General features: G+C 42.1%; 1 protein-coding gene across 2 annotated transcripts in view; it reads right to left on the bottom strand.

Annotated features, from left to right (window-relative positions):
• Positions 1–16,885, bottom strand: part of MALRD1 (MAM and LDL receptor class A domain containing 1) — a 419,241-nt gene that overhangs the window by 240,983 nt on the left and 161,373 nt on the right. The window lies entirely within an intron of this gene.

Here is a 16,885-nt window from a genome sequence, read left to right as displayed (position 1 = left end):
TCTATTGACTGGTGAAAAGAAGGTAACAATGCTATTAGTGATGAGCGAAATCAAACTTAAACCTTTGGGGTTCAGACAGAGAGTGATAAATGCCAAAAACGGAGTTCTCCCGGCAGTCCGTTGCAATGTTCGGAGTTTTGGGGGAGGTCCGTTTCAGAGAGAAGGAGAGGAGAGAAGAAAGAGAGAGGGGAGAGGGAGAGAAAAGAGAAGAAAGAGAGAGGAAAAAGAGAGGGGAGAGAGCGAGGAGAGAAGAAAGAGGAGAGAGCGGAAAGAGAGAGGAGAGAGAGGAAAGCGAGGGGAGAGGAAAGAGAGAGGGGGAGAGAGGAGAGTGGAGGGAGGAGAGAAAGATGGGAGCAGAAAAAGAGAAGGGAGAGAGCGAGGAGAGAAGAAAAAGGAGAGAGCGGAAAGAGAGAGGGGATGGAGAGGAGGGAGGAGAGAGATGAGAGCGGAAAGAGAGAGAGGAGAGAAGAAAGAGAGAAGAGAAGAAAGAGACCATCACAAAGCCTTCCCACACCAGGAAGTCCCAGGAAGCCTCCCAACAAAAAGTACCCAAAGCCAATCTGACCAAGCCATCAACCTACATGGCCTGACAAAAGGTGAAATCCAGAAGATGGTACACAAAGTCAAAGAGGAATATCTCAGCATCTGGAGGAACGACATAAACAAATCCCAGAGACTGACGATATACCAGAACCTACAGAGGGAGTACAAACTGGCCCCATATCTAGAGATACTAGAAAACCCCAAAGAGCGACAGATCCTGAGCCGGTACAGACTGAGCGCCCACAGCCTACTCATCGAATTCCGGGCAGCACCGACAGAACTACAAGCCTCGAGAGAGCAGACTCTGCCAGCAGTGCGCCCAGGAGGCTGTGGAGGATGAGGCCCACTTCCTGCTGAGGTGCCCCAAATACTCCGCAGTGAGGGACACTCACCTCAAAAGACTGTCTGATCTCCTCCCAGACTTCACCTCCATGGAGGAGGAAGAGAAACTACCAATAATACTTCCACAGACTAAGAGGAGCCTGATATGTCATGGACCTCTATACCCCACCCTGGACATGTCCTTATCCCCCGACTAAAAAGCCTGATATGCCATGGACTCCTATGCCCCACCATAGACATGTCCCCTATCCTCTAAAAAGAGCCTAATATATCCTGGACCTCTATATGCCTCCCTACCCCACCCCCCTATCCCCCTATTATTACCATATACTCTGGCAATGCTAACATGTACTTAGTCCTGCCAATAAAGGTCATTGAATTGAATTGAAGAGAGAGAGAGGAAAGAGAGAGGAGAGAGAGGGGACAGGAGCGAGGAGAGAGATGAGAGAGGAAAGAGAGAGGGGAGAGAGAAGAAAGAGAGAGGGGAGAAGAAATAGAGAGGGGACAGAGAGGAAAGAGAGAGGAGAGAAAGAGAGGAGAGTGAGGAACAAAAGAGGGGAGAGAGAGAGGAAAGAGAGGAGATAGAGAGGATAAAGGGAAGAGAGAGGTGAGAGAGGAGAGAAGAAAGAGAGGATAGAGAGGAAAGAGGAGATAGAGAGGAGAGAGGAGGGAGAGAGATGATAGAGGAAAGAGAGGAGATAGAGGGGAGAGAGAGGAAAGAGAGAGAGAGGAGAGAGAGGGAAGAGAGAGTAGAGAGGGAGGAACCAAGGGAGAGCGAGGAGAGAGGGGGAGAAACAAAGGAGAGGGAGGGGAGAAAGAAAGGAGAGAGGAGAGAAATATTTTTTCTAGCTGCAGAAGTTCGGGTCCCCATTGTTTTCAATGGGGTTCGGGTTCTGGTTCAAGTTGGGGTACAGTTCTGGTAACCAAACCAAACTTTGGAATAAAGTTCTGGTTGGGTATCAGAACCTGAATTTTCACAAGTCCGCTTATCTCTAAATGCTACTTCTTTTATCACTTATTATACCACCCCCAGTGGCCGACAGGAGCAATTGCATTGATATCAGTATTTTAGGGAATGACTCTTTTTGCAATTGCTCAACCCCTTTCTGACCTCGGACGGGATAGTACGTCCGAGGTCAGATCCCCTGCTTTGATGCAGGGCTCCGCGGTGAGCCCGCATCAAAGCCGGGACATGTCAGCTGTTTTGAACAGCTGACATGTGCCTGTAATAGGCGCGGGCAGAATCGCGATCTGCCCGCACCTATTAACTAGTTAAATGCCGCTGTCAAACGCAGACAGCGGCATTTAACTACCGCTTCCGGCCGGGCGGCCGGAAATGACGTCATCGCCGACCCCCGTCACATGATTTGGGGTCGGCGATGCATCAGGATGGTAACCATAGAGGTCCTAGAGACCTCTATGGTTATTGATCACCGGTGGCTGTGAGCGCCACCCTGTGGTCGGCGCTCACAGCACACCTCCATTTCTGCTACATAGCAGCGATCAGCAGATCGCTGCTATGTAGCAGAGGCGATCGAGTTGTGCCTGCTTCTAGCCTCCCATAGAGGCTATTGAAGCATGGCAAAAGTAAAAAAAAAAAGTTAAAAAAAATGAGAAAAAAATAAAAAAAATATAAAAGTTTAAATCACCCCCCTTTCGCCCCAATCAAAATAAATCAATAAAAAAAAATCAAATCTACACATATTTGGTATCAAAATCGCCCAATCTATCAACTAAAAAAAAGCATTAACCTGATCGCTAAACGGCGTAGCGAGAAAAAAAATTAAAACGCCAGAATTACGTTTTTTAGGTCACCGCGACATTGCATTAAAATGCTATAACGGGCGATCAAAAGAATGTATCTACACCAAAATGCTATCATTAAAAACGTCATCTCGGCTCGCAAAAAATAAGCCCTCAACCGACCCCAGATCACGAAAAATGGAGACGCTACGAGTATCGGAATATGGCACAATTTTTTTTTATTTTTTTTTAGCAAAGTTTGGAATTTTTTTTCACCACTTAGATAAAAAATAACCTAGTCATGTTAGGTGTCTATGAACTCGTACTGACCTGGAGAATCATAATGGAAGGTCAGTTTTAGCATTTAGTGAACCTAGCAAAAATGCCAAACAAAAAACAAGTGTGGGATTGCACTTTTTTTGCAATTTCACCGCACTTGGAATTTTTTTCCCGTTTTCTAGTACACGACATGCTAAAACCAATGATGTCGTTCGAAATACAACTCATCCTGCAAAAAATAAGCCCTCACATGGCCAAATTGACGGAAAAATAAAAAAGTTATGGCTCTGGGAAGGAGGGGAGTGAAAAACGAACACGGAAAAACGAAAAATCCCAAGGTCATGAAGGGGTTAATAAGGCATATACAGTACATTATGTAAAGCAGAGTATCTCAATCTTTTCAACACAAGAACCCCCCTAAATAGACAAATTTTTAATTAAAAGGCTTTTTTCTTACTACTATCAAATAGTCTGCTGGGAACCTCGATTGCAGATTTTGACAGATATGACGGGAAGAACAGGGCAGCACATAGTGCGAGTCTTTCTATCGAACGACAGAACCCATGGGAAAGTCTAGTCGCCACTCACCATTGGTGTATGTTGTCTAACATACCCGGCTGGGCATTGTGGTTGCTGTTCATAAAATACAAGAAAAATATTTCCTTACGCACATTTATTTCGAAAATTTTGAAAAACATATAAAACACATGACAACCTCCAGCAGAATCCAAAATGAATACTGCTTTAAAATTATATATACACCCCAGGCCAAACCCCTTGTTATGTAGATCTCAAGCTAGACCCTTTGTTTGAACAGACCCAAGACCAGGACCCCCCTATACACAGAAGCCCCCTTATCCATTGCCTAGAGCAGACCTATGTATACAGACCGCAAGATCAGACCATCTAAAAATTACAGACCTCATATCCGGCAGCGGCCGGCCAGGCACAGAGCAAACTAATAAGGAGAGGACAGCTGACTTCCTAAAAAGACTGGATTTTTTTTACTCTTATCTTAAAATGCAGAGGACAACCTCACAAAATATGAGCACCTTCTCCAAGAGAATGCCCTTTTTTTAACACGTTTTTTCATATATTTAAATGGTTATTCTCATCTTTATATATTATTGTTGGACAGTGCTTGTAAAAATGAGCACTTGTGCAATTTACTACTTATTAAAATTTGCAGCCGGTCTTAAGATATTAACTCTTTTCTTTTGTTTACAGCTCGTTGCCCAGGAAACCGACCACTGCTGCAGTCTAGCTTGTAAGCATTGCGTTAGAGCTGGCTGGGATCTTGATCTGCAGTAAAAACAATGCCCGTGAAGAAAGCAGATGTGATAAGCTTTAGATATTTTTATGGTCATTAAATATGAACAATAATATGTTGGTTACTGGCGGTCACCACAAGAGGGAGTAAAGAAGTTGACTGTATGCTGTTATTCCTTAAAACAGACCGGTCGTTTGTTCAACAGAATTTAATCAAATAGATTTTATAAATCCCAGAGCTCTTCTTATTCTGCCATTTTTTCTTTTTTGCACTCTTTTGCAAAGATAGTTACATGTCTTGCTTTTGAAGCACATTATGTGAAATTTCTGCTTGCAGTCCAGCTGGACACATCTTCAGTGTATTTTTTGGGGGGCGTGCCATTTCATTTCTGTCTCCTGCAAGCTGCCAATCACAACTTGGTAGTGTCTGAGACTGATACCTGCTGAGCTATGATTGACGACGTGTGGGAGGGATGAAAGCACACTCCCTCCAGAGAAGACTCTGAAGAAAGGTCAAGTTGGATTGCAAAGTGGAGATTTCACATACTGCGCTCCAAAAGCAACAAATGTGAATATCTCTGCAATGAAACGACGCAGCGCAAATCCGAAAAAAGTGTCAAAATCAGGGGAGCGCAGGGATTTTTTTTTAGCATTTTGTTTATTAATTATTTTTTAGCAAATGACCAGATTCTCTTCAAACACAATAATAACTCTACATGCAGTAAACTCCCTCTAGTGGCGGCTGCTGGTAGCCAACATGTTATCTATTAAATCTATATCTCTGCAGGGGATTTGCAGATCAGTATCGAAAAGTAAAGCATCAGACGCTTTAATCTTAGGTCCAAAATGTAATCAGCACAAAGACTCAGTCTGAAAAATCAAATGATGGTGGAAGTTTGGAGAAATGCATAAAATAAAGTTTTAGATTTTTTTTTTTTTTTTACTAGTCTTATTATTTATTATTTACGGCCATACAAACACACAAAGCTAAAGCCAATAATTTAATATGTGCCAGGGCTGCAGCTGCTCTGACTTAATCCTTTTATATCCTACATTTCAATATTTTATTATCAATTCATGGTAATATTGGAAAAATATGACTACGTTGTAAATAATGCAAACAGAAAGACTCTGTGATCCGGCTAGTTAAATAAATAATATTCTTTTTTATCTTTTTTCTGGCAGACAATTGCCTGCAACGCTCAGAATAGTACTTCGAGGACACAAGCCAAAATTTACTCTGCCTTAATATAGGAAAGAAACTTACATAAGAAAGCGTCGGCGGGCTGATCTTTGCAGTTCAGCAACACTGAATCTGTCTGCGAATTTAGCAGCCGGGTCAATTTCCCATCTAGTTTTTTTTCACCCTCTCAGTAAATCTGTGTAATTGGATTTCAAAGGTATAAATGTGTTGACCACCATTCAATGAAATGCCATTTCCAAGAAAACTGGCATGTGAATGTAAAGCCTCCTCCGGGGAGCGCAGCCACCGTGAAGATAATTTTACAACTCATTTATAATGTGAATTAGGACAAACAGCACTACATCTTCTTTACATGGGAGAAAAGAACCTTGTACGGCCGCTCGTCCAATGTTATAACCAATTGCCAGTAACTACCCATAGTCTGCAGGCCGCACCTTCCCCAAAATGACATTGTATGGATTTTATCCACCAAGTCATTCAGACAATTAAACACATTTCTCACCTGGAGATAAGATGGCTATTTATCATGAATATAAGAAGATACTACAACGGATCGATGGAAGGAAAAATTATGGATGGATGAATGGATAGATGGTTATATATGAAAGAGAGAGAAAGAAAGAGAGAGAGAAAGACATGAGGATAGATAGATATGGGATATATAGATAGATAGATAGATAGATAGATAGATAGATAGATAGATAGATAGATAGATAGATAGATAGATAATAGATAGATAGATACTAGATAGATAGATAGATGATAGGTAGATAATAGATAGATAGATAGATAGATAGATAGATAGATAGATAGATAGATAGATAGATAGATAGATAGATAATAGATGATAGATGATAGATAGATAGATACTAGATAGATAGATAATAGATAGATAGATAGATGATAGATACTAGATAGATAGATAGATAGATAGATAGATAGATAGATAGATAGATAATAGATAGATAGATAATAGATAGATAGATAATAGATAGATAGATAATAGATGATGGATGATAGATAGATAGATAGATAGATAGATAGATAGATAGATAGATAGATAGATAGATAGATACTAGATAGATAGATAATAGATAGATAGATGATAGATACTAGATAGATAGATAGATGATAGATACTAGATAGATAGATAGATAGATAGATAGATAGATAGATAGATAGATAGATAGAGAGATAGAGAGATAGATAAATAATAGATAGAATAGATAGATAGATGGATAAATAAATAGGTAGATAGATATGCATGCAATGTCTAATTTGGGCAGAAGGATGTTTAGTGACTTAGAAAGAGGGTCAGGGATTGTGGAATGGGTCATATCTGTTTACAACAGCTAGTCTAATTTAATGGACGAGTTCGTCACCAGATTTTTGTTACCTAATCTGAGAGCAGTATGATGTACAGACAGAGACTCTGATTCCAGTGATTTGACACTTACTAGGTTACCCCCTTTAGTTTTGCTACAGTCGCAGTTTTATCAGCAGGAGATTATCGCTAGAGGACTACTTGATCTGCCGCCATTTGCACTGAAGTTGTTCCATCCAGCATGTCCACATGTATATTTTTTCTCTCTGAACCCTGCTTATACAGGTACTATAGAGATGATCAGGTTTTTAAATACATCAGATAGGGATTATATACATTAGATAGGACTGCTCTATTATGGGTATACCTTGGCGATTGGTGGAGCAGCTTAATACACATTTTTTTGCAAAAAAAGTATTAACTAAATACCCTGCATTTTTTTCATTTTCTGACTAGCACTTGCTTATTTACTGTGACTTCTTTACAACAGAGTATTTTTGACCTCGCTGTGCTCTTTTTGTGTCTTCAGGTAGTTCAACTCCGCCACCACCACTAAATAGCAGCTTTTTGCCAATGCACAGTACACAGAAAGCTGCCAATCAGTGGTGTGGGCGGGGTTACACAGAGCTCAGTGTGCAGACAACAGCTGGATCTGCAACAGATAAAACTGTTTTTAATCAAAACTGCAGCAAGTAGCCCAGTATGTGACAGATCACTGGAATCAGGGTATCTGTCTCTAAATCATGCTGCTCTCAGAACGGAGCATAAACTTAATGATAGATTCCCTTTAAGATGGCTAGGAAGAGATTATTTGAAGTTTGTAACTAAAGAGATGGCAGTAGATGAAGACATCATCACCTACCCAGCCCATTTGGGTACACAGTGTTAGCTGGTGAAGGTCTGTCTTGCTCTTGGGTACACTGGATGCTAGTTATATGTTCATAGGTTTGGCCTATGGGTGGGGAAGGAAGAGTTTTGGATGGGTCATGACAAGTTTAAGACTGACAAGTTATACTTATCAAATTAAGTTATTTGTGAATTCCCCCCAAAAATGGACCTTAGTGGTAAACGGTTGGCTCCAAGTTCTCCTTCAAATATTGGTCTTCTTCTACTGGTTCCTTACAGCCTGGGCTCACTGGAGAGATTGCTGATACTGTGATGGGTCAAACCTTTCCTGCACCAAGGGGTTCAAATTTGTTTGACACTTGTGCCCAAAATGGAGTCAGAGCCTACTATAGGTCTGTGGAGGATCTTCTGATAGTCTAGTAGGTCAATCCAACCTTGTGTGCACATGTTCTGTACTGATGTAGGGTGGTTCCTCAAAATGGCTTTCTCTGTTGGGCCCCAACAACCTCAGTCTATCACTGATGAAGTGTATATGTCTGCACTTGAAAATAAAGTTACTTTCTGATATATAGTAGTTAGTATTCCATAAAATGCTCTACATTCATCCTTATAGAAGCTCAATATCAAGAATAATTTCTCTACGAGGTACAAAACTAATCTTTACCTTCAAGGGCAATTACAAATAAATTGCATTACATACTGCACAATTGGGAACCTTTATTCTAATTTTTTCCCTGTGACCCCTAAAATGTTGGATTTTCTGTTTAGATACATTCCGAGAACTGAAGCATAACTCACAAAAAGATCAATCGCAGAGAATATAGAACCTTTTTATACCTAAATATTGCTATAAATAAAGAAGGTGTACGACAGAATCAATACTAGAGGTTGGGTTCATATATTAAGTCTTTTTTGCAAACAGAAATTTAGGATGAGCATGATAGCAAAAAATACAAAAATGTTGCAGTACCACAGGGCCCTTGTAGCGGAATTACTTAGAAAAGAGAACGCTGGGAGCAGACGTCAGAGTTTGCTGTACAACCAAGGAGTCCAAGCGAGAGAGACAGCAGTACAATCCAGCTCAGGCAGGGGAACAATGGCCAAGTTCTGGGACAGTTTTCTCAGATCCTCCCATCGTGGCGACACAGAGGCAAGGGGTGCTGTCACAAGAAGTGCAATGTTTGAGAAGATGGTGAGGGAGTACCTTGCAGATCGTACAAACGTCCTCCATGATTCCTCTGTGCCTTTTAATTATTGGGTACCCAAGCTGGACCCGTGGCATGAACTGTCTCTCTATGCCTTGGAGGTCTTGGCCTGCCCTGCTGCTAGCGATCTGTCAGAGTGGGTTTTTAGTGCCACTGGTGGAATTATCACAGATAAGCGCATCCGCCTGTCAACTGAAAATGCTGACAGGCTGACTCTTATATAAATGAACAAGGCCTGGATTGGGAAAGACTTCTGTACACCACCAAGTGAAACCAGCTAAACATAACCTCAAATACATTCTCTCTTTTTGGATAGGTGTATTCTCATGCACCTTTTCACAACCACACATGGGTATACGCTTCCACATTTGGTCTGTTTGTTGTTCTCCTCCTTATCCTCATCCTCATCGTCCAGAACCACTAGATGACCAGTGTGAATGTGCTCAGTACTGTTATAGGCCGGTGATTTTTGGGCACGGGGGCTATGAAAGCACTATTTTATTTTGTAAAAACAGGAACCCACGTTAAGGAATTGGGCATTGCATCACATTGGTCCTACTTCACTTGGTACTACTTAAGTCTGTCTCCTGCAATGTGTCCTTTATCTGCCCCTAGATGACCAAGGCGCACATGCTCAGTACTGTTATAGGCCAGTGATTTGGGGGCATGGGGGCTGTGAAGGCACTATTTTATTTTGTAAAAACAGGACCCCACAATGGGGAATTGGGCATTACATTACATTGGGCCTACTTCTTAAGTCTGTCTCCTGCAATGTGTCCTTTAACTGCTACTAGATGACCAGGGTGCACGTGCTCAGTACTGTTATAGGCCGGTGAATTTTGGGCAAGTGGGCTATGATGGCACTATATTTTTAAGTCCAAAAAGGACAACACATTGGGGAATTGGGCATGACATTTCTTTGGGCCTACTTCTTAACTCGGTCTCCTGCAATCTGTCCTGTACCTGCCATTAGTTCACCAGGGTCAACGTGCTCTGTGCAGTGTATTTTGGCCAAGAGGGCTGTCATGCCACTCTTATTTTTTTTTAAAAAAGATTTTACATTGGGGAATTGGGCATGACATTACTTTGGGCCTACTTCTTAACTCGGTCTCCTGCAATGTGTCCTGTACCTGCCACTAGATCACCAGGGTCAACGTGGTCTGTACTGTTATAGGCCATTGAATTTTGGGCAAGTGGGCTGTGATGGCACTATACTTTTAATTCCAAAAAGGACAACACATTGGGGAACTGGGCATGACATTTCTTTGGGATCACCAGGGTCAACGTGCTCTGTACGGTGCATTTTGGCCAAGGGGGCTGTAATGGCACTATTTTAATCAGTCCAAAAAGAACAACACATTGGGGAATTGGGCATGGCATTCCATTGGGCCTATTCCTGCAATCTGTCCTATACCTGCCACTAGTTCACCAGGGTGAATGTGCTCTGTACGGTGCATTTTGGCCAAGGGGGCTGTCATGCCACTCTTTTATTTAAAAAAAAAAGGATTTTACATTGGGGAATTGGGCATGACATTTCTTTGGGCCTACTTCTAAACTCGGTCTCCTGCAATCTGTCCTGTACCTGCCACTAGATCACCAGGGTCAACATGCTCTGTACTGTGCATTTTGACCAAGGAGGCTGTTATGTCACTCTTTCATTTTTTAAAAAAAGGAGTTTACATTGGGGAATTGGGCATGACATTACTTTGGGCCTACTTCTTAACTCGGTCTCCTGTAATCTGTCCTGTTCTTGCCAGTAGATCACCAGGGTGAACATGGTCTGTACGGTGGATTTAGGGCTAGGGGGCTGTGATGGCACTATTTTTATCACCAAAAGAGAATTCCAAGGATACCATAAAAGGTATGGCCAGTAAATATTTGGCAAGTGGGCTGTGATGGCACTATATTTTTAAGTCCAAAAATGACAACACATTGGGATAATTGGGCATGACATTACTTTGGGCCTACTTCTTAACTCGGTCTTCTGCAATGTGTCCTGTACCTGCCACTAGATCACCAGGGTGAACATGGTCTGTACTGTTATAGGCCAGTGAATTTTGAGCAAGTGGGCTGTGATGGCACTATATTTTTAAATCCAAAAAGGACAACACTGTTATGGACCTGGTGGTTAGGAGCACCCGGAACGACCTGATGGTTAAACTCACACAGGACAAGCTCTGGGAAGTGGGAGCTCTGCTGACCGCAACCCCTAATCCTATCACACAACTAGAAATAGCCGTGGAGCGTACCTAACACGACCTACATGCCTCTTCACAGCCTAAGAGCTAACTAGCCCTAAAGATAGAAAATAAAGCCTACCTTGCCTCAGAGAAATTCCCCAAAGGAAAAGGCAGCCCCCCACATATATTGACTGTGAGTTAAGATGAAAGTCACAAACACAGAAACAAACAGGTTTCAGCAAAGGGAGGCCAGACTTACTAAACAGACTGAGGATAGGAAAGGTATCTTTGCGGTCAGCACAAAAAACTACAAAAAGACCACGCAGAGTGTGCAAAAAGACCTCCGCACCGACTCACGGTGCGGAGGTGCCACTCTGCATCCCAGAGCTTCCAGCTAGCAAGGAAAAATCATGATAGCCAGCTGGACAAGGAAACAATGAACAAATAATTAACTAGCAGGGACTTAGCTTCTGCTGGAGTAGACAGGTCACCAGAAAGATCCAAGAGCGAACTGAACCAGTACAAGAACATTGACAGCTGGCATGGAGTAACGATCTGAGTGGAGTTAAATAGAGCAGCCAGCCAAAGAATAACCTACGTCACCTGTGGAAGGAACCTCAGAAGCAGCAGCTCCACTCACAGCCACAAGAGGGAGTCCATGGACAGAACTCGCCGACGTACCATTCATGACCACAGGAGGGAGTTCGATAACAGAATTCACAACACAACACATTGGGAAATTGGGCATGATATTACTTTGGGCCTACTTCTTAACTCGGTCTCCTGCAATCTGTCCTGTTCCTGCCAGCAGATAACCAGGGTGAACGTGGTCTGTAAGGTGCATTTAGGGCTAGGGGGCTGTGATGGCACTACTTTAATCAGTCCAAAAAAGACCCCACATTGGGGAATTGCGCATGGCATTCCATTAGGCCTACTTTTTAACTCTGTCTCCTGCAGTGTCTCTTGTTTAACTGCCACTAGATCACCAGGGTGAACATGCTTTGTACTGTTATAGGCTGGTGAAGTTTGGTTAAGGGGGGCTGTGATGGCACTAGTCTATTTTTCCAAAAAGGTACCCCACATTGGTGAAACCACATCCTTGTTGGCAAACACTTCATAACATTTGTGCACCCTAAAGAGCTCACTTGAAAAGCTCCTTTTTGTGCTGTCTGGTTGCTAACATTGGACACAATACACTTCATATAAATTTGGTCAAGCAATGCTGTTACTTTGCCTCAGTAGTTCATTAAAAATATAGCTTTGTCCACAATATTTGTTTCTCTACTTGAGAGCCTTAACTTTGTCTGCCTCAAATGTACAAATGGAGAATAACAAGAACAAGATTGAAATACTGTATACCGAATGCATTCAGACAATCACATTGCTGCATTTCTTGTAAAACATTTAGAGATGTGACAGACAATGCTCATAGTGACACAATCTTGATAAATGTTTGTTTATTCACTTCACAAACAGTTCTAAGCCTCTATATGTTTGCTGTTTGCCATTGTAAAACATTAACCCCTTCCCGACCTCCGCCGTACTAGTACTGCGCTGCGGGAGGTGCATTTCTGACCAGCGCAGTACTAGTACGGCGCCGCCATTTTCTGGTCACCACGTGGCATTGCGCGGTGACCAGGTTCCCATGGCTGCTGTCCATGACAGCCGGCATCACTGTTTGGTGACGCCCCCTTTCCCATCCCCCTTCCATGTTCCAGTACCCCCTCCCCCACCTCCAATTGAATTTTTAGCGCACTTTTTTGCGCTTTTTTGTGTGTGCTGAGTCCTGCGCAGAGCATTTGTGCTCTTCCTGTGTCTGCAGCGCTCTGAGCAGTATCGCTGCTGATCAGAGACTGCGCCACAGGGATTGTTCTCTTTTTAGCTAGTTAGCGTAGGGACATCACAGTCTAAATGACATCCGATTTTTTTTTTTTAGAAAACAAAATCGTATAGAGTAGTTTTATAGGTAGTGTATTAGGTCTAATACAATAAAATTATGTACCTCAGTACATATAGGTGCGGCCGGCAGCCGCTAGTCTGGAGTTTTACCCTCAATTCTTACCTGGAATTCATCGGAACTACAGCGGCAGCATCGCGGCTTCCCACTTCACCGAGGACGTGTGACTTGTGACTGGAGGTAGGAATGCCTATGAACAGTATTCATCCTACTGACTATTGGTGTTATAATAGACATTGGTGACTATACTAAGAAGCTGCACTTTTCACCTATCACCAATATGGGCCACTCCACTCCTTTATTTATTTATTATTGAGTCTCTATGGGCTATTATCTAGCGCGTACCTGTATGTACTTAGCTACATAATTTTATTGTATTATATATTCACTACCAACTGGGTGTGGAAGTTGGTTTGGTATCGCAGCAAGGATTAATGGTTTTTTAACATTTTTGCGCCACCATTCACATACATTTTAGCAAGTGTATTAGGTCTAGCTGGCGTCAGTGTTTGGTGACGTCCGATCTTGTTGTAGGGAAAAAAAAATCGCACAGAATAGTTTTATAGGTAGTGTGTTAGGTTTTGCCGGCGTCATTGTTTGTTGCTATCGTCGGGTAATTTCTAGTGCACTAGGGGAGCATCGTCACATTGTTGCTGACGTCCGTTTTTCTTTTGTAAAAAAAAAGAATTAGTTGCGTCGATTAACTTTTTAGCGAGTGCATTAGGGGAGCATACGTCACATTGTTGCTGACGTTCATTTTTCTTTTGAAAAAAAAAAAGAATTAGTTGTGTCGATTAACATTTTAGCCGTTTTTCTTTTGTAAAAAAGAATTATTTGCAGCGGGTAAATTTATAGGGAGGGCATTAGTGTAGTGAACATCTAATTATTTTTTACAGACTTTTTTTTTTAACATCTGATTTTTCTTTTCATTTTTTCATTTCTACATTTTATCTCTCTACTTTTTTTTCTCTGTTTTGTTATAATAAAGAGTACCCTATTACACAAGCCCCACACATTACATGTGTAAAAGCACCACTTACACACACATCCCAGCAAGGCGCCACAGGACCCAGGCAACTCCTGCAGCAATCGATCCTGTATGGATTGCACCCTCTGAAAATTTTCAGCCCGACATTTCGGATTTCAGCAGCAGCTCAGGAATCCAGTTTGACACCACAGGCCTCACTGAAATTGACTTCTTCAAATTCTCTTTCAGTGATGAAATAATAAATCGTATGGTGGCCCAGACGAACCTGTATGCCTAACAATTTTTCACCCAAAATCCCACGTCATCATATGCCAGATGGACCCCCTTAAATGCAGCAGAGATCGTCAATACTGGAGTACTAATATTCTCTACAGTACACCGGTATTCCGCATGGCCATGACAAGGAAACGTGTTGAAGGGATCCATAAATTTTTGCATTATAATGATAATGCTCAGTGTCCTTTGATTGTCTATATAAAATTCGGCCAGTGGTTGAACACTTCAGCAGAAAATTTGCTGAGGCGTACACACCCCAGAGGGACATCGCTATTGATGAATCTCTTGTTCACTTCAAAGGGAGGCCAAAAATCCGACAATACCTGCCCAGTAAGAGGTCCAGGTACGGAATAAAGCCGTACTAACTGTGCGAGAGTACCTCAGGGTACACCCACAGATTTAGGGTCTACGAGGGGAAGGACACCCAAATTAACCCCCCTGAATGCTCCCCTCCCCCCCGTCCTTGGGGTGAGTGCGAAAATTGTGTGGGAATTGCTGCACCCACTGCTGAAAAAATCAGCGAGTCCAATGCAGCGACAACATGCTGGTGGTCAAGTATAAGGACAAAAGGGATGTCCTTATCCTGACCACCATACACCGTGACAACAGGACCCTTGTCACTGTTCGTGGGACCACAACACAAGTCCCAAAGCCAGATTGTATCTTGGATTACAATGGGTACATGGGGGGTGTGGATCGTTCAGATCAGGTCCTCCAACCATGCAGTGCCATGCGAAAAGCCAAAATATGGTACAAAAATTTGGCTGTGCGCATTGTACAGATGGCAATGTACAATGCTTTTGTTCTGTTCCGATCTGCAGGCAATATGGGGACCTTCCTTCAGTTTCAGGAGGTAGTCATCGAGGCCCTAATGTTTGGCACTCAGGGAGGTGAGGGTCCCAGTACTTCTGAATCTGATAGTGCCCGTATTGTCCCAGGTCAACATTTCCCAGGACAGGTTCCCCAAACAGCGAGGACAGGACGAAAAAAAAAAACGGTGCAGAGTATGCTCCAAGAGGGGAATCCGAAAGGACACAATTTACCATTGTGAAACCTGCCCTGAGAAACATGGCCTTTGCATTATGGATTGCTTCAAAGCATACCACACGTCCACAAATTAATAAAATTTGTTTTTACCCTTTTGACACAACACACTTTTATAAATCTGATGTACCCCACACATCTTACATATAACACCACATTATAAATTCATACAACAGTAAAACAAAAAGCATTATAATCAATACTCTAAAACTATGCCTCTAGATAAGTTCATTCAGGGGTGTAGATTCCAAAATGGGGTCACTTGTTCGGGATTTCCACTGTTGAGGCACATCAGGGGCTCTGCAAACGCAACATGAAGCCTGCAGACCATTCCATCAAAATCTGCAATCCAAAACGTCACTCCTTCCATTCCGAGCCCAGCCATGCGCCCAAACAGTGGTTTTCCCCCACATATGGGGTATCAGCGTACTCAGAAGAAATTGCACAACAACTTTTGTGGTCCATTTTCTCCTTTTACACTTGTGAAAATAAAAAAATCGTTGCTGAAAAATCATTTTTGTGGAAAAAATGTGATTTTTTTTTTCACGGCTCTACATTCTAAACTACTGTGAAGCACTTGGGAGTTTAAAGTGCTCACCATGCAGCTAGATAAGTTCCTTGAAGGGTCTAGTTTTCAAAATGGGGTCACTTGTGGGGGTTTTCCAATGTTTAGGCACATCAGGGGCTCTTCAAACGTGACATGGCGTCCGCTATCAATTCCAACCAAATTTGCATTCAAAAAGTCAAAAGGTACTCCTTCCCTTCCGAGCCCTGCCGTGTGCCTAAACATTGGTTTTCTCCCACATATGGGGTATCGGTGTACTCAGAAGAAATTGCACAACAACTTTTGAGGTCCATTTTCTCCTTTTACACTTGTGAAAATAAAAAAAATCGATGCTGAAAAATCATTTTTGTGGAAAAAATGTGATTTTTTTTTTTTTTTTAAAGGCTCAACGTTCTAAACTACTGTGAAGCACCTGGGGGTTCAAAGTGCTTACCACAAAGCTAGATATGTTCCTTGAAGGGTCTAGTTTTCAAAATGGGGTCACTTGTAGGTGTTTTCCAATGTTTAGGCACATCAGGGGCTCTTCAAACCCGACATGGCGTCCGTTATCAATTCCAACCAATTTTGCGTTCAAAAAGTCAAAAGGTGCTCCTTCCCTTCCGAGCCCTGCCGTGCACCCAAACAGTGGTTTTCCCCCACATATGGGGTATCAGCGTACTCAGGAGAAATTGCACAATAATGTTTGGGGTCCATTTCCTCCTTAAAAAAATTGCTGCTGAAAGATCATTTTTGTGACTAAAAAGTTAAATGTTCATTTTTTCCTGCCACGTTCCTTTAGCTGCTGTGAAGCACTTGAAGGGTTAATAAACTTCTTGAATGTGGTTTTGATCAGCTTGAGGAGTGCAGTTTTTAGAATGGTGTCACTTTTGGTATTTTCTTTCATATTGACCCCTCAAAGTGACTTCAAATGTGATGTGGTCCCTAAAAAATGGTTTTGTAAAAGTAAAATTTGTTGAAAAAATTAGAAATCGCTGGTCAATTTTTAACCCTTATAACTTTCTAAAGAAAAAAAATTTTGGTTCCAAAATTGTGCTGATGTAAAGTAGACATGTGGGAAATATTATTTATTAACTATTTTGTGTGATATGACTCTGATTTTAGGGCATAAAAATTAAAACTT

Source organism: Ranitomeya imitator, chromosome 6, assembly GCF_032444005.1.
Source record: "Ranitomeya imitator isolate aRanImi1 chromosome 6, aRanImi1.pri, whole genome shotgun sequence".
In the NCBI taxonomy this organism is placed as follows: Eukaryota; Metazoa; Chordata; class Amphibia; order Anura; family Dendrobatidae; genus Ranitomeya; species Ranitomeya imitator.
This window is presented reverse-complemented; position numbering and strand designations above follow the sequence as displayed.